The sequence below is a fragment of the Octopus sinensis genome, linkage group LG3 (assembly GCF_006345805.1).
Source record: "Octopus sinensis linkage group LG3, ASM634580v1, whole genome shotgun sequence".
In the NCBI taxonomy this organism is placed as follows: domain Eukaryota; kingdom Metazoa; phylum Mollusca; class Cephalopoda; order Octopoda; family Octopodidae; genus Octopus; species Octopus sinensis.
In genome coordinates this window covers 95,660,999-95,687,393 of record NC_042999.1, presented here as the reverse complement: position 1 = coordinate 95,687,393, position 26,395 = coordinate 95,660,999, and the positions used below count along the sequence as shown (strand labels likewise).

At 33.1% G+C, this 26,395-nt stretch overlaps 1 protein-coding gene across 19 annotated transcripts in view; it reads right to left on the bottom strand.

The window, feature by feature from the left end:
- LOC115209155 overlaps positions 1 to 26,395 on the bottom strand; it is a 1,103,332-nt gene that overhangs the window by 596,268 nt on the left and 480,669 nt on the right. The window lies entirely within an intron of this gene.

Below are 26,395 nucleotides of genomic sequence, written 5' to 3'. Positions count from 1 at the left end.
AATATATCTTCAAACATCAGGGGCGCAGTTGTTAAAGACACCAGCTGCTCTGCCTTAGATCAAAGAGGTATTTGAAGATCTTCCCAAGTACACAGTAAGGAATGCATGTGTCAGATTCCAGAGTTGTCTTGAAGCAGAGAGTGGCTAAAATATACTTTGACCTAATTGAAATATATATATAAGTGGTTTTCTGCTAGCCACTTGATAATATCCACAGTGATTTAAAAAGATCATGGAAATGTACTTGCAAAGCAAGTGACTTGATCTAAGATTGGGTGCTGAAACAAAAACAATTGCAGCATGGAAGATGTTTGTAAGCCATTCAAGACCACAAAAAAACAGTTTCACTTCAACATTTAAATTGCATATGTGTCAAAATATTTTTGTTGCTTTGAAACCACCTGTTCACTGACAAAAGTGATGCAGCACGAAGTTTTGTCAGAGAACAGACTGTGATTTCAAAGCGACAGTGGGACTAAAAATTTAGATTACAGTATATTTTGTTGTTTTTTCCCACCAATGGACAACACGTGTGTTACTTTGGCATCATCATTCCATAAAATGTGTTTAATGGGAGAAAAAATATTGAAAAAAAAACGCCAATATATGTGAGAGTGAAAGGGGAGTGGTTAGATTGTGCTAGAAGCAACAGTGAAACCTCCCTTGAATTGTTCACCATTTCTTCTGAAAATATTTACAATTTGTTCAGGATTTTTGTTTTTAAACTGAAAAGGCTCCTCCTATGCTTTTTAAGTAAAAAAGGAAAATTATTGTAAGGCTTATAGCATTCCAAACCGCCATAACAACAAAATTACTTTTAATCTTTTTTTACAAAAATTATCCGTGTATTTTTTAAAATTCTCATTCATTAAATAATGTTTTTACATATATATTAAAAGAATAAACTGTCAGTCTTTCAAATAGCGAATTAAAACTTGAAATGCAAACATTAAAAGAGAAAGTGAGACTTTGCAAATAAAAATGGAATACTATGCAGTGAATGCAATGGATATTTAGATTTGTGAAGAAGTGGACACAGTGAATGCCATGAAAAAAATTCAATAAACTTCAGAAATCAGAATTATAGGAAATTTCTTAGAACATGAATTTATAAAAATATTTCCAGATGGTCAACCCTTTGATAATTGCTTTCTTTTAGTACTTATTGTTACATACCTAATTAATAAGCAGCTTTTCCCATTATAGTACAAATTAAACTCCCAATTTCAACCCTGGCACTGATGTTAAGCTGAGGTCATCCTAAGAATAAACTTTGTAGCCATATTGGATTTTCACTTTCAACCACACTTGTTGAAGGACCCTGAATAAAGGTGCACATAAGATTATGCTGGGTTGTATGTGCAACTGCTCATATTCTGTGCAGCAGAAAAATGTGTACATCATTTAGACCAACTAATTATGCAGTATGACCAACTGTAAAATTAAGGGAAAACTTTGATAACATACCAGTCTCTGTATTCTTTATAATTGTTTGAAATCTACATTCTTGATACTATCCATGATCCAGAGAAGTGAATCCAGAGTTACCCATCAGAAGAATTACAGCAGGATTGCTAACACTAAGCAATCATTTGCACTTATTACTACTTGATGCAGTTAGCCATAACCTGGAATATAACTAAGAGTTACTGCAGTGCTCACCTGGATAATTCATCCCTATACATTTACCTTATATATACATATCTGTAGATATATATACCTATATATACATACATATGTGTGTGTGTGTGTGTATACATACATACGTATATGTCTGTATGACTTAGAGGTTAAGAAACCAACTAAGGGATATTAAATATCCAATATACAACTGGATGTGTACCTATGTATTTATAACCAAGTGCTTACTATTACACACACACATATATATATATATATGTACACAAACACACACATATATACATATATATACTTATAAATATACAGATACATTATATATACACATTATATATGTATATATATATATTTACAATGGACACTCCCATCAAAGACAATGTGTGAGCATTCAGCTTTTTGCTGAATGGCCTGCACAAATGATTTGTTTATAGTGATCAAATGTTTCTGCCACACATTAACTCACTCTCTCCATCAAATCAACATTGTCTGAACAGCTGCATGGTGTACCATGTGTCAGGTGTCTAACTGATCGCAAAGCAACATGAGATGAAGTGTTTTGCTCAAGAGCCACAACACACCACCTGGCCTAAGAATTGAAACAATGATCTCACAATGGTGAGTGCAACACTCTAATCACTAGGTCATGTGTCCTAACAACAATAATAATGAGCTGAGGTGGAAGTGGAGAATTGAAGGTGATATTAAAACTTTGCATAAAGATCTGAGTTGCATAGAGGAATGGTTCAAAGGGCAATGGAAAAATGCTAATAAAGGTGCAAGAACATGTCTTGATGCAAAATGCCAAATAGAAAAGAAAGACTTCAAAACTGTTATCAGAACCCTAAAATGTGAGTGGGCGAAAACATTAAAGGTGCAACACTACACTGATTATATATTGCTGTTCCAGCAAAACCAGTTATTCTTAAATAACCAGAGGTAGTTTTTTATGAGCTTAGGAGGAGATACAGAAGATAATATACCTCCTGAATCAGAGGAAACCCACCAGTTTTGGAATAATCTCTGGGGGCAAGAAGTTTCCCACAACCACAGCACTGAGTGAACTCATTCCGTGAGATCCAAACTCTATCACTCGGAGGCTCCACAACAGGACCATGTACGCATAACAACGGAGGATGAAATTGCACTGGTAAAAAAACTGCCAAACGGGAAAGTGGCAGGACCAGACAGAATGCAAGGTTACTGGCTCAAGTGTTTTAGGTCAACACACAAGCAAATTGCATTGCAATTAGACAATTGCTTACAGAGTGGAGCAGTTCCAGAGTGGATTCTAGAGGGAAAGACAACATTGTTGATTAAAGATTGGTCAAAGGGCAATGGAGTTGGTAATTACCGACCCATTGCTTGTCTTAACCTCCTATGAAAAGTGTTAGCAGGCATCCTCGCAGGGAAAATACAAAGGTTCCTTGTAGAAAACAATCTAGTTCTAGTAGAACAAAACGGATGCCAAAAAGGATTCAAGAGCACAAAAAAACCACCTTGTGATAGACAAGGTTTTTACAAAAAACTTGTGTATGGCCTGGATAAACTTTAAAAAAATTCTTATGACATGTTGCTGCATTCGTGGATTTTAGAAACACTTGATGTGTGTGGAATAGCTGAGAAAATGTGTGTACTAATCCCACTTTCTGTAGTCCTACGTAAAATCAATGTGTACTATGAGTTGAAAAAGAAAGGACCTCATCTCAACCACCTTCTCTTCATGGATGATTTAAAACTGTTCGCAAATACAGAGCCTGAAATGGAGAGACTGGATGAGACTGTACAGGTGTGCATCAAGGATATACGGATGTTATTTGGTATCTTGAAGCATGCACTTACTTTGAAACAGGAGAAAAGAGCAGATTGTAGGGGCATAGAAGGTGCCAAATGGAGAGAGAATGGAAGACCTGGATGATGATGGGTACAAGTACCTTGGGATCCTAGTGCTGGACAATATCTTACACAGAGAAATGATATAAAGGAACCTTGTGACTGCCATCAACATATGGACTGTTGCTATAATTTACTATAGTGCACCCATCCTGAAATGGACACAAGGGAGACTAACCAACTCGATCCAACTACCTGAAAGACAATGACAATGCATGGTGCCCTCCACCCTAAGGCGACTGTACAGAGGCTCTACATAAAGAGGGGTAAAGGTGAACGTGGGATGATTAGCATATGAGAGTGCATCAACAGTCAAAGAAGAAACATGTCAGAATATTTGGTAAACAGAAAACAAGACCTGCTACAGTATGCTGCTAATCCAGAAGGATTTACCAAAAGTGGACTTGAGAGTGCTCATGAATTCTGATCATGAACAGCTGAGAGAGAAAAAAACCCTACTCTGCATGAAATTACATGGTCATTTCCACCGTGAAACTAACAACATAAAAGATCAGGAAACATCATGGAGGCAGCTCAGCAAGGTTGACCTAAAAAAAAATACTGAAAGCCTAATCATCGCTGCCCAGGATCAGGCATTGAATGCCAACTCAGTGAAAAGAGATATATACCACAGAAGTGCAACAAACTTCTGCAGAATATGTGGGAAGAGGGTCGAAAGTGTGACTCACATTGTTAGTGCTTGTGAAAGTCTTGTGCAGAAAGAGTACAAGTGCAGACATGACAAGCTGGCCCAAAACATTCATTGGCTACTATGCCAGAAGTATGGGTATGATGTAATGGGTGCTTGGTACCAACATATACTGGAAGAGGTAATAGACAAAAAGGGGAAGGCAAAAATCCTCTAGGGTTTTGACTTCCAGACAGACAAAGTATTTTAGGAGGGACAAAAAAGAGTGCCTAATGATATTGATCGACATGGCAGTGCCAGGAAATCAACATATGAAAGAAAGAGGAAAAAAATCGATAAATATGGAGGCCTGAGAACTGAGATTGCCAAGATATGGCAAGTACAAGAGTCAAACATAAAGGTTGCCCCTACTGTCATTGGAGCATTGGGATCAATACCACCCAACCTGAAAGACATCTGGAAACTTTAGAAATACCTTACAATCTAGTCGTATCACAAAAATCAGCATTACTTGGAACTACATGTATATTAAGTAAAGTCCTGTCTATCTGAGGTCCTTGTTGTGACTTGACAGACAGTACAAATATCTGGTAGACACAATATCTTCAATCAACAATATCACAATATTGGATACTGTGCGACATATTAAATAATAATAATCAAAATCAAGGAAAGTGAAATGAAGGAAGAACCAAATTAATTATGGGAAGTGGGATCATTAGAAGAAACAAGATCAGGGTAATGAAAATATGGGCTGTTTCCTTAATGTGATATGGCACAGGTGTTGTTAGGTGGACAAAGAATGAGCATGAGAAAATGGACAGGAAAACCAAAAAAGTGATGAAAACTTACAAGGAACTACACCTCCAATGGTCATAAGTTAAAATTTAAAAAAAAATAAGAATAGTAATAAACTAGTGAAGAACAAATATAGAGCACATATGCTTATTTGGCGAAAATGAAAATAAATAAATGAAAATGACCATCTTGAAATAAAACAATGTCTGTTTCAACACATGACTTCACATCAGGCATCTTGCAACACACATTGATATATATATAGGTAGGTAAATGGGTATGTAGCAAAACATATAGCTAAGTAGATAGATAGGTACATAGGTAATATGGACTTACAAGCACACATATACATAGATAGATACCTACATACATACATAAAAGGAGATGGAAACACATGATCGGATACACACTCCACACACACATAAGGACACATCCATACACATAGACACACTCACACAGGCATGCACAAGGAGACACACACACATAATACATACATGCAGAATACATACATACATATCTGTATACACAAACACACTGATGCACAAACAAAAAGAACACAGCTCCGATAACAGACAGAATGATCAACTATTGAAGAGGTTGCAAGAAGCAATGAAAATTTTAGGAAAGAAAAATAATGAGTGGAAATTGAGCCAGTGACTGTGTTAAATGATAAGGCATTAAAACCGAAATTACTCCTCATCCACAACAATATATCTATACACACACACACACACACATATATATATATATATTATATATATATATATATATATATATATATATATATATGTAACATGGTATAATTATAAACAGGGCAAATTTTAGTAATTTCTCTGCAGACTGAAAAAAATTATGAACAATCTTAATCAATTTTCAAACCTTATTGGGTTCTCATCAGAGGCATCCACATCATTCTGACACTCTCCAGAGAAACAAGCAGCCAAACTGTTTATATACTCAACAAATGCAGCAGTTACTCTATGAAGGAGTCCCTAATTTACATACCGAAAGTGTTTAACATTTTATAAATATCTGTGGCCTGTCAACGGGGATCTTAGTCTACATAGTATCAAGGTATGATATGATAAATATGTAACATATTATATAATTATAAACAGAAGTTATAAGATATTAGTTTGTATGTATAAGTTATTAGTTTGTATGTACATTTTATTATTGCAGTTATTTGGAACTCAGCATTGGGTGTTTCATGCATCTTTGTATGTCTAACTGCAATAGATCACCCAGAAAACACTTCATTACATTCTGTTGTAGTGACCTGATATCTGAAACCAAACAAATGACGAGGTAATTTATAAGATTTTAGAGATAAGAATGTGACTGCTGAACATTGAGGTGTGGGAGTAGAAAGAAAACCGTTCATTTGACATGGTATCAGTTCAAAAATGTAACATTTTTCCATTTCCTTGAGCATGCAGATCTATCAGTGTGGAAGTATCACACATTGATAAGTGGGTAATGGAATGGCCTGTTATGTTGAAGTAGGTGACAACAGATTGGCCAGGCTTATGTAACAGTGTGCTTTGAATCTACTCTTGAAAGTGATTGACAAAGTGATAGTCTCTTTCTCCAATACAAAGAGCACTGCAAAGTTAGCAGATGATACAGTATATGAGTTTGGAAGATGAGGAACAAAAGTTTTGAGTAATGAGATACTGAAACTTAGGCCCAGTGTTTGTTGTAGTATTGTTCATGTAGAGGCAGGTGCCATACTGTCAATGACTGCACTTAAAAATGTTTGGTTTTTGTGTACAGAACTACTAACTAGGATGCAGCTAAAATTCCTACCATTTTTTAAAGATAAGTAAAGGTGCTGTGGGAAAGATTGAAGTGGCTGTGGGGTCAAAGAGTAGGATTTGGAAATTGAGGATGAGTTTGTGCTTCTCTCTCCTCATACTTGCCAAAGAACTCAGTCCCAAACATTGGATATTCCATTCCCCACAGCAATTTCACTGGACCCTTCTATTGTTTTTTCCAGCTTTTTGTGACATCATTGACTGTTTAGCCAGTGCTAAATTATATTATTTTAATTGATTTCTTGTCTGACATTCAGTGTTTGGTTGACTGTTGTTGATGATCCATACAGTGAAATCAAATAATACAACAGTACTATCTGCCAGTGCTCATGAAATATCAACCAATTATCTGTGCTGATGAAATAAGTGCTTTTTAGCATTTGTTGTTTAAATGAAATTATTTCTTGGGACATTTACTGCAATTTTAATTGCTATAAATAACACATCCAGTTGAGGTTGAATGTGTTAATTAATATATATATACATTTATAAATATCTACACATACAGCTGCGCATACATAAAACATATATATCTATCTATTAGTCTATCTCTGTATTTCCCTCCCTCCCTTCCTCTCTCTCTCTCTATGTATACATATGTACGTATGTGTGTATACATGCATACAAACTTATGTTTGCATATGTATATATACACACATGTATATATATATATATATATATATACACACACACATATATTTATATGTGTAATGTACATGTATCTTCACATACCTGAGCACACACATAAAGTATATGCATGCATATATGAGAAGAGAGAAAGAGAGAAGTATAATGGAAATATACAACAATATAAAACAGTGCAGAAGAAAAATAAATTCAATAAAATATAGAATAATATAAAATTTATTTGAAGCTGAAACCTTTAAATTGCAATTCTGAGGTTCACATTTTACTGATTCAAAAGTAATAAAATGACTCAATCCATCTCATATTTATACATGAAATGAATAATGTTGAATATGTACATTGACAATAGAAAAATCTTCTGATTTGGTTAGAATGTGTAACAACATAATACAAGGTTCTTTAACATTCATGCACTAAGCATTTTGAAATATTTCAATATGAAAAATTCTGATTTATGACAACAAATCATTCAACATGAAATGTATACAAACAAAAGAAAATATTTGACTTATTTGGGGCAAGTATCAGTGCAATAAAAAGTTATCTGGTGTTCAGCTATTAGACATTTTAATATATATCAACAAATATTTTGAACTATGATACCAAAAATATGTTAGCTCTAAACGAGTATTTAAGACAGAATTCCTATGGAGCAATAGTCATTTTCCATGAATGACAAAGATCACAGCCATCATCACCTTGATCATATGGCTTGGCATGTTCTATTATCTTCCAAATAATTTTACAGTTTCTGATATTGTTATATCTTAAAGGCCAAATGTACTTTTAATAAACTTGAATCTGCTTTACTTATTGTTAAATGCTTTCATAACCCATTTCATAACTTTTCCCTTCAATTCAACAGACTTTTATTCAGTTTCTTCTTCCATGCCAAAGAAAGTAAGCTCAACCCATCCTTGACGTAACATCTACTATCTCAACAGTCTTAAAACCTATCTCTCCCTCAAATGCTATTATTACTCTACTCCCAACCCTCCAGCCTACATCTTACCAATATTAGACATTCCATCCTTGGAATCTCTGCTTCATACCCTTCACCTCATTTATTCCAGGCTCAGACTGACTTCAAGTGGTTTCTGACAGTCAGTGCTATATGCCATTTTTCCACTACAGAAATTGCTTATAACTAGTAACTCTGACCACTCTGCTGACCTTAACTAATATATATTAGATTGGATTCCCAACCACTGACAGTTAAAAACTTTAGAAGCATTTTTACAAGCTTCTCTACACAGTGAACCACTTTGATTTTGAAACATTTAACATTCTTTAACATCACCTGAGCATAACTCTGCACATCACTGCCACTGATAGGATATTGTTACCAAGCTAGTTGACATGTGTGGTTCTCTGGTGGTGTAGTGGTCTGATTTCAGCAACTTCTCAACTCAAACCCCTATTCTAGTGTAAATTGCTTTTTGAACATATGCTAACTCATATCTCCTTTCTCCCCACTCTCACAACCATTAATGTTACCCTGTGCATTACATAGTTTCACTGTCTGCTTCTTGCTCAAGATCCATAAAACCAATAACTTCCCTTATTCCACTATTTCCATGCACAACTGATTCACTGAACTTATTTTCAAATACCAAAACAAGCTCCTCTCACTCTTGGTTACAGCCCATCTGTTATACATTTACAACCCCAAATCCTTCTGTTACATATTTACAGCCCCAAACCCTTCTGTTAAACATTTACAATCTCTAACCCTTCTGTAACACAATTACAACCTCAAACCCAACATCTTCCTCTTCAAATCTTTCCCTTTCCTGTTGCTCATGGTTCTTTCACTATGAGCATTCAGTTCCTGTACACAATTATCACTTATAATGAAGGGCCACTACCCTAAAATATTTCCCTGACCATTGTACCATGCTCAAACCCAATTACTGTTCCTCATTAACTTCTACCAACAGGTTACTGGAGTTGCCATGGAAATCACAAAGAAATTCAGCAACAGTGTGTTGATCATACAGAGGCCCAAATCTTCACCAAATTCACCACACTCATCCCATTACTATACACTTATGTTGATTACTGTATCAATACATCATCTCCTTTACCTTATGAACTCTTCCCATCCAGTTTTAGATTTCCTGTCTACCATCTCCACCACCTCAGCTGATTCCCTTGACATTTCTCTCTCAGTTGATCATACCAACTTCTCCAATTGTGTTCTTTACAAACCAAATGACTTTCATTTCTACTTCAATTTTCCATTTTATTTCACCTTATGCACACAAAATTTATGACCCCCTACTTACAATACCTTCAGCTCTGCTAGCTCTGTACACATAACTCCAACTTTTATACCTAGTCACACTAAATAGTACACTATTTTATGTTGTTGGACTGACATTTAACCTACTACCAACTGCCTTTTCTTCTTCATCATCTACCACCCTGCTACCCTACTGCTCTAATGATCTACTCTAAGGTATTTCCATCTCATCCAATTTGAACCAGCTACTTCCTACTTCTTCTCTCAACACATTTCTTTCTTTGAGATGCACTTACATTCCACATGACTTTCTGGTCCTGACTTCTCTCATCACAAACCACACCAACCTGAATCCTTTTGCTTCTCTTGATTCTTCTGCACCCCCCCCCTCCCTGATGACTGTTTTATTGGGTTGCTGCATGTTGGTAAAACCAGTCAAAGACTAGCCAATCATCTTAAAAGCACTTTTTAGATGTTTGATATGACAAAACCAATTCAGTCTTCTATTTATACCTACAAGCAACTTACATCATCAATGTTGTTTTACACTATAGACCTCATGTCCTATTTGCACTGTAAATAACAGCAAATTTTCCCTCTTAACATAGCCTACTCAACTGGGATTGATAACTGCTTTGGTTTTCTTTAATAACACTGTCTCTCTTCAACATCACCACATATCTTCTGTGTACTTCACCCCCATTAGTTTCTTACCTTTCTCTCATAAACACACACTGTCACACTACACCTCTAAAACATTTAATCATGTTTTTATCAAATACTATTACCTTTCAAACCAACATCTCAGACATTGAAAAACACCTACCTGTGCACTTAAATATCCCCCATCTCCAAATACACCTGTGCACACTCACATGTTTTTATCACACACACTTCCTTACACCTACATACTTTTCTATATGTGAAAACTACCATATATGAAAAGTACCATTGTATGTACTTGTGTTATTCGCTTGGCAGTTAATTCATTGTGCTGGATTAACTTTAAGAAACATTTTATCTTCTTTTCTATTCTCTCATATATATTTTTTGATGTTCCAAACAAAGAAGTGCATAAAATTTAAACGCTATGTTTAAAGTTATTTACGTAGAATTCTATTTTGCTGTTACTTTTCCCATTGTTTTTTTATTATTCCAGAAATGTTTTTTGATTTCATATTATTATTATTATTATTAGTGTGTGTGTGTGCATGTATGTGCATTGCACATATTTGTCTGTGTTAGTGTATCATTAATAAGATACAATTAAAAGAAAAAATGTAATAATATATGTATAAGTATCTAATTTATTTTTGGTATGAGAGTTGCTTTTTTTAAGATTTCATTTTTGCCTGAGTCTTACACTTATTAACAAAGGAACCAATGCAAGGATATGTTGCAAACGTGAATAAAAACAAAATCTTATGAAATAATTTGTTCTGTTACAACTTAATCATGAAATAATCAAACACATCTTTTCTGTTTAATTTCATATATGAAACAATATTCAATGAATAGATGTGCTTTCATTACAAAATTTATTTATAAATTGTTACAAAACCTTTTGACTATCAAATGAGATAAAACAGAGCAAACAGTAACTACAATACTAAACAAAATGTTTAAAATTGTTGCAATCACCTTTTAATAGTAACATAAGAGTTTTGTATGCCACAAAACAAAACTATTTTGTCATCAATTTGGGCTGAGTCACTTCTTTATATTTCAAACTAAATACAATTTTGATTTCAAACAAACTTGATATAATCATAGATCATCATCATCCAGATATTCCAGAAAAATATTCACTACTCAGTGCTGAGAGAAATTAACTTTATAACAGTATCAATCAAGCCTGCTTTAAATTAAGTATTTTTTCAATATTTTAGCAACTTTCACATCTATTTATGAAATTAGTATTTTACTAACATTATTCCTTTTGCATAGACATCAATGGGGAAAAACTCTATATGATTTCTAGAACAAACATAGCCCTCAGCTCCATAGTTATATCACTAAAACATAGCAATTACTTACATACGTCAACACCTACATATGAAACACCCACACGTTTGACATCATAGGCATAATTCAATATAGATCTTAGAAGGATATCATCAAGAAATATAATTTTCAAACAACTACATAGGAATATCAGGTAAATATTTTATCACAGCTTAAAACATGAAGTATATTTTTAATACATTAAAATATTAATTTTAAATGTTTAATGGGAATGATATTAGTCTTTTACCATTATTATAAATAGAAATATCATTCAAATTAAATTCAATAAAATTAAATTCTACTCTTGATGCATAAGATATTCAACATTGTGCTCTTTAAAGTATTTGAATATCCATTTTGTCACAGTATTCCTTTAATTTTATGACTCACAGTTAAATATAAATAATGTTTGTGTGTACATTTTTGCACAATGAATGCACATCATACTCACATGCACACACACACACACACACACAGAAAAATGAACATACCTATATGTGTATGAATGTGCAAGCACGCTAAAAAATAAATATTGCAGCTGTGTGATAAAAGAGCATAATTACTGAATCAAAGCCTCAGAAACCAATATAGTAATATGTATTAGTATTACCACTACATTTGGCAATAAACTGAATACATCTTCTCCTCAAACAACCCAATGCATCTTCTAACCACACATACTAGTTTTTCATATGAAACCCACTCACAATATTACATGTAGTCCTTTATTTAAGGACTACTGTTCCATGAGTGTTCTCCTGTCTGTATGGTGGTTTCTTGTAATGTACTATCCACAATGCCTTCAAATATCAAATGGAACCATCTTAATTATAATCCATCATTTTGACAGAGGAGTCTCGTTATATTATTAGCAATAATTTCCTACTAAAATTTACTATGAAATGAAAGATAGTGAAATATAATCATACATGTATACTTTCTGAAAACAATTCAGTATGTGATTGCAAGGTAAAAAATCACTGTTTACAACAAATACTAAAGGTTCAAAATGCTGGGCTGTAAATAATTTGGTTATTAATTCAAATCATGTCCAGTTATTTTTTTAAGTGATGAGTTGGTATATAAGTCTACCTTCAACAGTTGCTTGACTCACAACATGTACCACTATTATTTTTGGTTTGGAGTAGATTACAGTAGGAAAAGCATCCTGCTTGAAGTGCATTTGATCAACTCGTATCTTCATGTCAAAGTTTGAAAGCTGTTATGGACAAAGAGTATATACATGATTTTAATGGGTAAGTATTAAGATGACTGTGAGTTAAAAGCAAATCTTTCTACATATATATTTTTTGTCTTTGGGTGCAACCTTAATTCTGATTCCAAACATGTTTTATCAAGACAAAACAATAGCAAGAATTTGTGGGAATGTGAAATGAAATCCATTAACACCATATCCAAAGGACACACTATATCCCTTCAGCTTAACTTTATAGTAATATAAGAGTTTAGTCTAATGGCTTTGTGAAGGTATTAAAAGGTATACTAACACACAAAACTTCTTAGCATACAGTATAAACTAAATGTATTCCATAGTACTCTAATAGCACAATGACTAATAGAACTGCATATGAATGTAGTACTATTAGCCTTGCATGTATACATACATGCCTATACACATGCATATATGCCATCAAGTGGTTCAAAGTTTAATTTCAATGGACAGTACTTTGGGGACGTTTGTTCTAAAAAAAAGTGGTGAGAGTGTATTTTGATAAAAGGAAAATATGCAGAAACCTGTCTGATCAACATATATATACATGCATGCTCCCATCTCTTTCCTTACATGATACTCACAGACCTGGGTTTCTGAATGTTATCCATCCTCAGTGTGAGACAATCACCACCTAGTGACAAAAGCTATCTCCACTTGCAAATACTATATATTCTTTCAGCGATACACAGTTGCTGATTGAGAAAAAACAACTTGTTTTAAATCTCTGAGTGAGAGAAATACAATAATAGTACCAGAGTATCACATAAGGCTAGAGAAGGGAGCAATGACCTCCCTTGTAAACGCTATATACTGACACATACTGTGTGTCATTAGCCAGTTGGAAAAGATGTTTTCTTGGGGTTAAAACAACAGTAACATCGTCCTTTACAGGACTGCCACATTATGTTGGAATATAAACATTACTATATATATATGTATGTATGTGTGTGTGTGTGTGCGTGTTTATATATCATCACATCCTCATAATTTTGGCATCTAATTCTTCATGCTTGTATGGGTTTGATGAAATTTGTCGAAGCAAGTTTGCAATGGATGTAGGATCTTGATGTCACCAACTCTTACCTGCTTTCAAACAATGTAATATTTAATCACTTAATCATTTGAATACTGACAGCACAACCCCCTAGACAGGTTTTCACAGACAATTGCAAATTAATAGTACTATTTGACAGTGATATTTGTTTACAGTGACTACAAAATGTCAAGGCAAGAGATGTGAATAGGCCTAAATATATTTATATACATATATATTATGGGATTTTTTGGTTTCCATCTATTGAATCTACCAACAAATCTTTGGTCAGCTGAAGGAGCCATGCAATGGCACTGTTCTGAAACCATGTGGCTGTGATACAACTTCTTAACTACAGCTATACAATGTGTGTGTGTACTGCTTATTTGTTGGTAGATTCTGCAACTTAAACACTCCATACATTGAAGAGTCATGAATATTTTATTATGTTAGAGATAACTTAAGTTGCATGTTTAGAGAAAGATACATGGCTAAGCTTAGTTGAAGCTGGTACCATTTTCTCCTCAAATTTTCAGGTTGTCAAAAACGTGAGTAAAACCAATTCTAATGTGTAAGTGTATTTTTGTTTCGAAAGGGTTTACCTCAGTAGAATTTAAGTGTAAGATGTGGCCTTTGGATTGTCAGCAGTTATTGAGTTCAGTATTAACTAGGAAAATACTTTAAAGTATATGTTTTTAATTGTGTTAAAATATATAAAATGTTCGAATTCATTGTTGCTGCATGTGTTATTTTAGGTGAATAGGATGTTTAAGGGGAATGATAAGGAATGTAGTGGTGGTTGTGTATTTAGATGAGGTGATATGTGCACTATGTTGGTTCTGTGTGCATAGAGGAGTACAACTGTTGGGAGTTTTCTTAACTGAGAGGGAAAAAATGTAGTGTTTCTTTCAGCTGGCTTGTTATCAATGGTGTAAGAGGTATTTTCTAAATGTATAGGATAATATTTTGTCTTTATGGATGTAACTGGTGAACATTACACTTCTGGAATTCAGATAGTTGCTGTTGTTCTTGAATTTAAGCAGGATGTGTTGTTTCTGCTATATAGAGGCTGCATCTCTTTGCTCTATTTGCATATGGTTTTCATCTTAAAACTTTCCATTTGATGTTACAACGTATGTTATTGTCCTTTAGTTTCCAAATGTGATTTGCCAATACCACATTGTTTCTTTTGTTAGTGTGTCTGAATGATACATGATTATAAAATTTTCTATGAAATTCGCCTTTTGACATACCAATCTAGTTTTTCTTATCAACTGTTTTCTATCCTATTGACTTGATGTCGTATGCAGTCCATTCTACAGAGAATATTGGATACATTTAAGCACAATATTGGCTCTGTTGCAGTTGCTATGTTTTCATAGACCAAATATGAATGTTACCACAAGTGAAAGGACTGATTGCAGGTTTATAAATCATCTCCAGTTTTTACTAAAATCTACATCGGTTACTTTAATAGCTTAGGTATAGTTAGTACAATACTGAAAGGTACAGCCTATTTAAGTTACAAGAATGATATCTTTGTACTTGAAGACATGAAGAGGTTATTCAAGTTCTGATATACCACATAAACTCACTATGTACTTCAATTCAGTTTACTTTGGAAAAGGAAATTAACAACTAAATGTCATTCTTTCATGTACAGAAGCATATTGTACAGCCAAGTGTCAGATCATCAGTGCACTGAAAACCAACAAACACCTGACCTGACTTAAACTATGCATTCAATTATCAATATAATTTTATGATATGAATTGTTGAATGACTTGGTATCAAGGAAATATTAAAAAATATATCTGCATTAATGTTGTACTCTCCTTTTCTGCTAACATACATCTCTCACTTTCTCCATGCATTGCATCTGCTTCTTCCCTCCCATACTTTCATCCTACATACCCACATGTTATCTCCATTTCATCCTGCAACTGTTTATTGTTTTGTATTATCATAATTTCTTTGCAGCTCTTCATCCCTTTCTGCATGGTCAGTCATCACCTGTTCTTCTTTACCTTTCCCCCAATTCATATGTACCATCAATCACCTCTTTGCTTTTTCCCACATTCCCTAAATCCACTTCTCAACCCTATGGTCATCACTAACTCTTCCCTACCTTCCCTCTAATGTACATTTATCATTGACCCTCACTCATTGTTCTTCATTCCTTATATTCACCCTCTCACCCACTACCCATCTCTAGCTATCCTTCATTCTTCCCAGACATACGTGCAAACTCTAACCCTCAACACACACAGGTTTTCTGTCCCCACTCCTATTTACATACAAGCGCTGGGAAGAACAAGAGGAGATGACAGCAGTGGTGATGGTGATAACAATGATTTAGCACCTCAAAAACAAATACTCAGCTTATCTGAAATAAGACCCACAGCTACTTTGAAGCGGAAAGTAACTTTAGCTACAATGATTCTAACTGGAAAAATTCAGCCAATCTGCATCAGAACTGTATAGAAAAATAACATTACACTTTGAAAATTTCTTAGTGAAATTCAGCCATATCAAAGAATATCTGCAATGCAAAAACAGCTTCAATAATATCCTGTGCACAAGTAATAAGTGCTACAATAGCTAAACTGGGAAGTACTTAAAGGATAAACTAGAGAAAAATCAGAAATATTCTAAGAGGAGAAACATCTAATCAGAAATGCCTAAACAAATATCTTATAACAATGGAAATCCTGAAAAATCAGTTTCAATAATTTTAAAAATTGTAACGTCAATTCTAAACACAATATTAATACTCTTAATTTAGAAATAAAATTTTCTAGCTTGAATTGATTTTGATATTATGAATATATTCTTAAAAAAGAGACATGAAAATGGTGGGGATCAAACTAACCAAGACATAATTTAAACCTTTTTGCCACCATGGACTTATCTTATACAAATCAACCAAAACCTTGTGAATAAAACTTGATGAGACAAAAGTAGGTGTAGATTTTGGAATATTTGGGTAAAAACATAATGTAGGCATAAATTTTGAAGAATTTGACATAAGCATAATGTAGATGTCAATTTTGAAAATTATTTTATTTATAAAACTGAGGTTAACAGTTGAGAAAATTACAATATTATAACATATATGGATGGATGAAGCCATCAAGTCAAATATGACTTCTAATTCCATTATAGAAAATGGAATTCCAGAAGACTTTCCAGGCAAGTTACAGCAAAAGGTTTGACATTACTGTCCTCTGGAGTTCAATTATTTCTTATGGGGGTAATTGAAGTAGAGGCCTATTTACATTTATGTATACAAGGACTTATGACATGAATCACTAACTGAATATCTGCTACTATCCATTTGGTCATCCACTTTTGTCTCATCAAGTTTTATTCACAAGGTTTTGGTTGATTTGTATAAGATAAGTCCATGGTGGCAAAAATGTTTAAATATAGAAGCTTATGACTTTGAAATACATTTCTTAACTAAACAGCCATATATATGAGTGAGTGAATGTATGTATGTTTGTACATACTTGCATTTCAGTGTGCAGGCAGGACTCAGTACATGAAGTATTCTGCTATGCATTTCAGCACATTATATGTAATCCATGTAAGAGCTCTAGAGTGGCATTCAACTTGATAGAAATAGTAATGAAATCTCCCTCACACAAGACCATACACATTGGCCAATACATTCGTAGATTCACTATACATTAAAAAAAAAATGATGGGATACTTTGGTCATGTTTAAATTATGGTTAAACAAATATCAACACCCTATTTTCCTTTCTGATGCTTTAATGAGAGAGAGAGAGAGAGATAGAGATAGATAGAGAGAGAGAGAGAGAGAGAGAGAGAGAGAGAGAAAGAGAGAATTATACTGATATATCAAAGTAACAATATAAAGTGTTTGCTACTGTTCACTAATGTTCAGAGTGGTTGGCGTTAAGAAGGGCATCCAGCTGTAGAAACACTGCCAGATCAGACTAGACTGATGCAGCTTCCTGGTTTCCCAGACCCCGGTCGAACCGTCCAACCCATGCTAGCATGAAAAATGGACGTTAAACGATCATGATGATAATACATACTATTGTTCACAGATATATATATATATAAATTAAGTTTGTTGAAATATAAAGAAATGAATTATAAGTTATTGCTAGTTTTAAAGTTGCAGATTTAATCTCATCAGTAATCACTAAAAGAAAAATTCTCATTGTTATTGTTGTTTTGTCTTATTTCATTTTATATATTTATTTTTGAGTCCTTAATTTTCAATATTGAAATATCTGTCATCTGATAATCAACATTTTAAGTAATGAACATAATTTCCTGATTTTCTTCTTGTAGGCTGAGCAGCTCTCTTATTACATCACTTGATATTGTTACCTTTTTCTTCTAGCATTTACTTCATTGCAGCCTGATAATATTCTTAGCAAAACCAAGTAAATAACTTCCAATAAAAATAATTCAGAAGGATTTAACTATAAAATGGAAAATATTTTAAAAATTAAAACTTAGCATAAAACTTGCTCCAAAGTAGAAGAGGAGATAAAGTATGTGCTTGTGTATATATGTAGGTGTGTGTATGTGTTTAAATATATATAATTGAAAAAATACACAGTTGATAATCAAAGTTGGCTGCATACTGTTTGTTGGGATCTTACATATTTTCTGTGACAATACAAGTGAAGAAACCAACAATAACTTATATACAGCAGATTTTAACTGAAATAAAATATTTCATATTTGACAGTTTTGTTTCATTTGTATTGAGATATATAAAATTAAGTGTGAGAATTATATGTTAAATTATATGCTTCATTAGTTATTAACTCTTATCTTTCTTTATTAATATCCACTTCATAAAATGATGTTAATAAATTATAAGGATAAAATATATATATACATATATATATATTGACACTTTTCTATTCATACTGCTGTGTGTCAATACCCATATTTTGACCTTTTAATTAACAATGCTTTATAAAGCAATTGATATTAAATGAATAAACGTAACGATTTATACCTAATGAAATATGTAATTTAATATATAATTCTCTTTCTTAGTATGTAGTCTCAATAACAATAAAACAATAACAAGGTAAAACTTTTGTCAAATTACTTTATTATTTCAATTAAGAACTATAGTATTAAGAATATCTATCATAGTTACTTTTTTCAATACTATAGTCATAAAGAATAAGATCCCAATAAGTGGAGAATACAGCCAACTTTGATTTACAGTTATTTATATTTTACCTAAATTAAATAAAGTTAATAACATTAAAAAAGATATGCACATTATGCCTTTTGTTTCTCTTATATAAAACTAAAATCTTGACTTAATTCAAATTTAGTATTGGTTTTGTATTTTGACACTAGGCTGGCAAGCTCAAGCAATGAAATAAGTCAATTATATTGACCCCAGTGCTCAACTGGTACTAATTTTATTGACCCCAAAAGGATAAAAGGCAATGTCAACCTCAGCAGAATTTGAGATGGAGGAACTGCCACTCGGCATTTCACACGGCATACAAAGAATTTTGCCAGCTCACTGCCTTTATTCAACTTTTAATATTAACTGTGTTTTTTAAAATGTACCAACAATAAACTGTGGTTGAAAGATGAAACTATGACAGTGATGGCAAAATATTATGCTGAATATTTTAGTCCACTACTCACAACACTATATCATTACTCAGAAGAGTTATTTGCACTACATTTTAGAAGATAATACAGGTAACAATTTCCTCTATACCTCCTTATGAATGCCTTCACTGAACATTAGTGAACAGTAGCAAACACTTTATATTGTTACTTTGTAAAGAGACACAATTACACTTGGAGAAATTATTTTGAAAGCTGAGGTGTAATGCTAAGTTCTTGGAATAGCAAATCTGAGAACAAATTTTAATTCTCAGATGTTTCCTAATGTTACATAATATCTTTAATACCTTTACTGTAGCCTATTTTCACACAAATTTAAGTTGAAGGTTTTATTGTCAAGCTGTTGAATAATTCTGAAAAATTACTAGCTGTTATCAAGGTTTATAACTTTACTTGTAAATTTCCTGGACAAGGAAAAATATTACTACTACATCACACATAACTGATAGGGCAGGAACTCTTTGAACAACATATAAATAAAAATACAAATTTTCATAATCAATCAATCCATCTGTCCGTCCGTCTGTCTGTCCATATGTATGTGTATATATATATATATAATATATATATATATATATATATATACACACACACATATATATACACACATATATATATATGAGTCGCCATGATAGATCGGTAGCCACTACACACATTTTTTTTCTCTCCTCATTTCTTTCTATGTTCCTTTCTGTAGAAGAGTGTAGGCTCGAAACGTAAAAGACTTTTTCAGTTCCTGAGCGTTATACTAATACATCTGTTTTTTTTCTAAAGCACCTGTCTTCGTCTTTTGTTTCTTTCGTGAATTCTCCACACACATATATATATACATATATACATATATATGTGTGTGTATGTATATATACACACACATATATATATGTATAGTGGTGTATTCTCCCCATTGTGCAACTGGTGCAGCACTCATGGTAGAGCTGGAGAGAATAAAGTTTCAATGTTTTAGTTCTCGTGATATTTTGTTTTGTGTAGTGAGACCACAGGGGTAGCAATATTCTGGATGTTGTCACAAAAGAGAAGACAGGAATGATGACATCTTGCTCCCTGGACCAGAAAGTTTTGAACACCTTAGAAACTCATTATGGAGCTATGTCAACATTTTGTTAATGTGCACACTCCAGTTCAGATTATTGTCAACAATTACCCCTAGGTCTCTGACATTATTGGATGCTGTAAGTGGTTCCTCTGATAGAAGAGAAAATGGTTGTTTGAATGTAGTCTTTTTTCCAAAATGCATCAGTTCAAAATTTTCCCTTAACTTTAATTTGTTTTTGTCTACCTATTGGCTTACAGCATGTAGATCAGAATGCATTTCAATTCAGTCTTCTTTGTTGATGATTTTCTGGACCCTGGAGTCACCAGCAAATATTTTGGTGAGTTTGATGATGCTTGAGCTGTTTATATATATATATATATATATATATATATATATATATAAGTTACAACTATGATGTTGTTGGTACAACATGTTCTCTGTCCATCTCCTTAACTCCTTGGAGATTTTAGGTAAAATTATATTAATGTGCCCTTTTGTTCTAATTTAATTAAATTCTCTTTGTGCAGCTGAAGATTGCTCTACATTTTAAAATGATGTAATGAAATGATTGCATTGATCAATTAAATGGAGTTGCATGAAACGATCGTACTGCATTACCTCTGGATATCCTTGTTGCTTATTTTGATTTTATATATATATATACACACACATATATACACACACACACATATATATATATATATATATATATATATATATATATATATATATATATATATATATATAAAATCAAAATAACAGGATATCCAGAGGTAATGCAGTATGACCGTTTCAAGCAGCCCCATTTAATTGAACAATGCAATCATTGCATCAAGTTAAATGCAGGGCTATCCTCAGCTACATAAATACATAGATAGAATTTTTTTAATCAGATGGATACATTTGTATAATTTTACTTAAATCCTCTGAGATGGTAAGAAGACAGACAAAATCCATGCTATTGTCACTTCAGCTTAGAAGTTTCTAAGACATCAGGAAAAATTCTGTTTGGGTCATAGCTTGTCACTGATTTTGGTTCAGTTTTAATTTATTAGTCTTGTTTATCAAATCTGAGACTAGGGAATAGTATCTGTTAGGAAAGGGCATGAGGGAGTTGACAGAATCATAGTGGGTATAGTCATAAAACTTGTCAAGATTATTTTTGAAGTAGTATAAAGTAACTGGCTATAATGAGGTTGGGTAGTGGAAGACCTCAAATCAAGATGTTAATTACCAGTTAGAGGCAAGACCAATGAGGATAATACAGAGGAAATTTTATCATGGGATACTATAGGTGATTGATTTAAACAATAATGTTATATTGTATAACAATAAAATTTATGGTTATCAAAAAGAATATTATAACCAAAAAGATAAATTTTGAATATATACCAAATTTTTCGAGAATAGAGAGAGAAAAAAATTATATAGAATTAGTTTGATATTCATTCATATACTTAATTATTTTCTTATTAGGTGGAATCTATAAAAACTGATCACTGGCATTTACTAAAGGAATACTGGGGCGATAGAACATGCTAACTATATATTAATTATAATCTAAGAGGTATATTATAAGTTGTGAAGTTACCAGTGCTATTATATACAAGCTAATATAAATTTCTAGAGGTACAAAATTAGGAGGATTACTTATGTAAAGGCTATTATAAAAATAATAATATGACAGAGAAATATTTTGTTGACAAAGTTTATTTAACAATAAGAAAATTTAAACATGAAAAAAATTGTTTCATAACATAAAAACATGTAAATTTATATTAATATATTTAATAATAAATAAGTTACTTAGATGTCTGCATTAATGCAAAATGCAGAAAATATTGTTAAATAAAATTTCATCAAACTATTTCTGTCATTCATGACTTTATGCACTCCTTGTCATTTTTACATCATGCTATATATTTCATGTTTTGTACAATGATGCATTAATGAGCTTTTTTTATGAGTACCACCAGATTACTTGAATTCATATACTGTGACTTAAATTTATACATACATACATGAATAACAATAGAAGTACAGCTGTCAATCCATTACATCTGTTTCTAATGACTCCTTTAATTGATTAATGAAAATATCATATCATTGTAAAGAAACCCTTTTCATCAGATGAATTCATGAACTTCAAAATAAAGGACATTCAGAATGATTAAACATAGTTCAAAATATTACTTATAAGTAAGAATGCAATCAGGCAGAATCTCTAGTAGATATCACAAAAATAATGTTCATGGAGCTGACCAAACTTTCCCCAACCAGAAATAACAATATCCTGGATCTTTGCTTCACAAACAATATGAACCTTATCCACAACATAAAACTCTCACCATCAACTCACTAAATATATGGTCCAAAGCTAATTAAAGAATCATATCACACAGCTGGATCCCAAGCACTAGCCAACCTGAACTTCTACAAGGCTGACTGGAAGTCTATCAACGAAGAGATACTCCAGCAAAACTGGCTTAAAAGTCTGTCCATGCAAGATACTGACATGAAATTCAATGAGTTCATGTCAATAATATGAACCATATGTGTTTGTCCCAGAGAAGAAAGCTACTACACATAAGAAAATTATACCCCATGATAGGAGTATCCTAATGAGATGGAGGATAAAGATCTCAAATCACTTAAACACAGCAAAAATCCCTACCTCAAAATGGCATCCCTAGAGACTGAGAATAAAATCAGACTCTCCCATGAAAAAGAAAGGGTAAACAGAGAAGCCAGGGTGGTGGAAAATATAAAAAGGAACCCTGAAGCCTTCTACAAGTTCACAAAAGAGTCTGCTTCAATGCACTACAGGATAGGGCTACCCTTTGATGAAAACAGCTCATTGACTGTAGACCCCAAGAGGATAAATGAAGCACTCAATAAAAAATTCCATAGTGTTTTCACTTCACTGGAAAACATGAAAATAAGCAGACCTGATGAGTTCAACACCTAATCTACAAGAGAAAAAGGTAACCATCAATTACATTGATATTACAGAAGAGGATGTATTCTCAGCCATTGATGAGATAAACTCATACTCTGCAACAGGCCCAGATGGACTCCCTGCAATTCTGTTAAAAACATGCAAGAAAACTCTTGCAAAACCACTGCAAATGCTTTTTCAGAGTTCCCTTGAATGCAGTACATTTCCTCAAATGTTAAAAGAAGGAATAATCTGCCTTGTCCACAAAGGAGGAAGCAGAGCAGATGCTATAAACTACAGGCCTATCTCTCTGACCTCACATGTTATCAAGATCATGGAATGCATTGTCAGAAAAAAATTGACCACATTCCTAGAAGAAAATGACTTGCTTAGGCATGCAACATGGCTTCTGTCCTGGAAGGAGCTGCCTAACACAGCTACTACAGCACTTCAACTGGGTACTAAAACAACAGCTCAACCATTCAAATGTGATATATCTTGACTTTGCCAAGGTCTCTGACAAGATCGAGCATGGGGTGGTGTGTCACAAATTGCATGACCTCAGTATTGCAGGTAGACTGGCAGAGTGACTGCATGATTTCCTGAAGGGCAAAAGTCAGGCTGCCACAGCAAAGGGTGCTCTCTCTAAGTGACAACAATCTTCAGCAGAGTCCCCCAGGGAACAGAGCTTGGACCACTACAGTTTGTGGTTGCTCTCTTGGATATGCCCTCAGCCACACTTACCAGCCACGCCGATGATACAAAAGTATTGCAGGCGATCAAAGATCCTACTGACATCCTAAGACTGCAGAATGACCTGAATGCAATATATAAGTGGGCAGATGAGAATAATATGCAGTTCAATGCTGCAAAATTTCAAGCGCTCCACAATCAACCCACATACAAACTACAACTGAAGTACATGGGACCAGCAGGCAATGTAATCCCAGAGTTAGAGTTGGTGTGCAACCTGGGAATCCATGTGAGCAACAAAGCAACTTTCCATGTGCACATTGCTCAGATGGCAACACTATGCAGGCAAGTTGGACATTGGATGTGGAGTATGTGCAAGGGCTACAAAGAAATCAAGTAAGCTTTTTCTGCTGGATTGGCAATGCTAATGAAGGAGCACAAACTTAGAGCAAAACTACGTACTAGATTATAAAAAGAATCAATTATAGTATACTAGAGAGATGGTAAAGAAGGCATGATGCTTATAGAGGATCACAAGTGAGTAATGAATTAATTAATGATCCAAGAGAAAGGAATCTATGGAAATGGAAGATCAATGAGGACAGAACAAAGTTGTGAAAGTTGATCTGAAGTGGTTGAACCTTACAAAAGTGACATAACACTATGTTGAAGATGACCTATCCAATCTATGTAAGGATTGAGTAACTTAAATAATATACCACATAATCAGAATCAGTCATGTGCCATGAATAAATACTTAGTGTAGGTTCTAGCATTTTTATATTGAATTAGAAATAATTTACTTTTATAATTGATAGGTAATATTTACAGCTTTAGTTTGCCTATCATGATGATATATCACAGCTCAGTATATATTATTAAAGGTCAAAATGACCAAATACATCTACTACTAAACTCAGAGTCCATGATTCACAAGATGAAATCCAATGCAGGATTCTAATTGTATTTCTGAGCAGAAAAATTTATTCTAGGTGAGTCAGTTCATCTAACTATAAGAAATTAATATCAAAATATCTCAGAACTAATTTGCAAAGGTCTGGTATTCTATCCATCAAATGTATTTTTACTCTACTCCCAATCCATTAACCTATAGTCACCTACCTGAGTATTTCATCCTTGTTAGAGAATAAACTACTTGAAATATACAAATACAACATTATAGCAGAATACTTTATGCAGTTTTGCTACAGTAGATTAGAATTATTACAAATAATTGTCTTTGTATAATTTAACTGTAACATGACTTAGTTACTGTAGTTATCATAGTTATTTTTCTAAATATTTAACTAGGGATACACATAAATTGATAATTCATGTTGTTCTAGAATGTGTGTTCCCAATTAATGTGTTCCAGTAGTAAGCAATTTCATTCTATTACCCATCTTTTGTCAGTTTATTGGACATAGATTGATTTTAGGAAAATATTAAGAAAATACAAATGCAAGTGACCTAAATAATAAATGCTTTTGCATGATAAAAATCAATTTTTTTTCTAAATTGCTTTCATTGCACGTTTCAAATTTAGTGACTATTAGCCAGTATTGTGCTTGATTAGAAGTAAAGACATTAACAAACTGAATGAAATAAAACAATTATTAGAATGTGTAGTAGTAGTAGTAGTAGTAGTAGTAGTAGTAGTAGTAGTAGTAGTAGTAGTAGAGTAGTAGTAGTAGTAGTAGTAGTAGTAACAACCCTTAAATAATGTCAATAGTTAGGAAAAAATTAACATGAAATGAACTGATCATGCGTTGTCAAATGCAGAAATACAAAGGAAATGAAATGAAAATGAGCAGAAACAAAGAAACCAAACGAAAACCATAAACCACCACTAAACAAAAAGTAAAATGTATCCAAAGCAAGAACTTCATCATGTTAATAATCCAAATCATATGAAGAAATTGTTAGAACCAAACAATTGAAATCCATGTCTAACATGAATCAATTCATCTTTTCTTTTTTTTTCTTATAAATTTTAAATGTTTAGTTTTAATGTTAGGGAATCTGTGAGTCAAGGAAAGGTATGTCAGATACAATATTGGTAGGTATTGATAGGTAAGGTACATATGCCACAATGCAGA